Source organism: Priapulus caudatus, unplaced genomic scaffold, assembly GCF_000485595.1.
Source record: "Priapulus caudatus unplaced genomic scaffold, Priapulus_caudatus-5.0.1 Scaffold1097, whole genome shotgun sequence".
Taxonomy (NCBI): domain Eukaryota; kingdom Metazoa; phylum Priapulida; class Priapulimorpha; order Priapulimorphida; family Priapulidae; genus Priapulus; species Priapulus caudatus.
This window is the reverse complement of record NW_014578158.1, coordinates 49,736-50,471: the sequence shown is the minus strand read 5'-3', so window position 1 is coordinate 50,471 and position 736 is coordinate 49,736.

Sequence of the window (736 nt, the reverse complement as noted above, 5' to 3'; positions counted from 1 at the left end):
AGAGAGAGAGAGAGAGAGAGAGAGAGAGAGAGAGAGTGAAAGAGAGAGAAAGAGAGAGAGAGAGAGAGAAAGAGAAAGAAAGAGAGATCTCATGCCCAACACAGCCAGACCTACTTTGCATCATCGCTATACAGCGTCTATTTTCGATGCGGATGCAATTTCCGGCGAGGATGGGAAGCATCCAGATCCATCCCATCAGCGGAACTCACGCCTGGTTGCTAGTGTTGCTGCGGATTTGTCGGTGACGACGACGACGACGATGATGATGATGATGATGACGATGACGATGGTGATGATGATGATAATGATGACGACGATGGTGATGATGATGAATTTAATATGGTGCTGTAACGTCAATGCGTGCACTTTCTTTAATATTCGTGTGTTTATTTATTAAACCCCCTTTGTGCGTGTGTGTGTGCGTGCGTGTGTGTGTGCGTGCGCGTGTTTGTAAGTGCTTGTGACTTTTTCTGTATGTGCATGTGTCTGTATGTATATATACACACATATATATATTTATAATATATTGATCTCCCAGTGTACAACCAAAGAAATGCTTGTTTGCTTTGTTCCTTATGAATATTTTTTTGACAAGATGTGAAAAACTGCTATAAAACTGCTAATACTGCTTACAATACAACACAACTACAACGTTCCGCGTACACTTGGTTCGCGTGCTATACACTGTGTTACTACACTGTATATATGTTACTAACCAGTGTTACTACATACACTG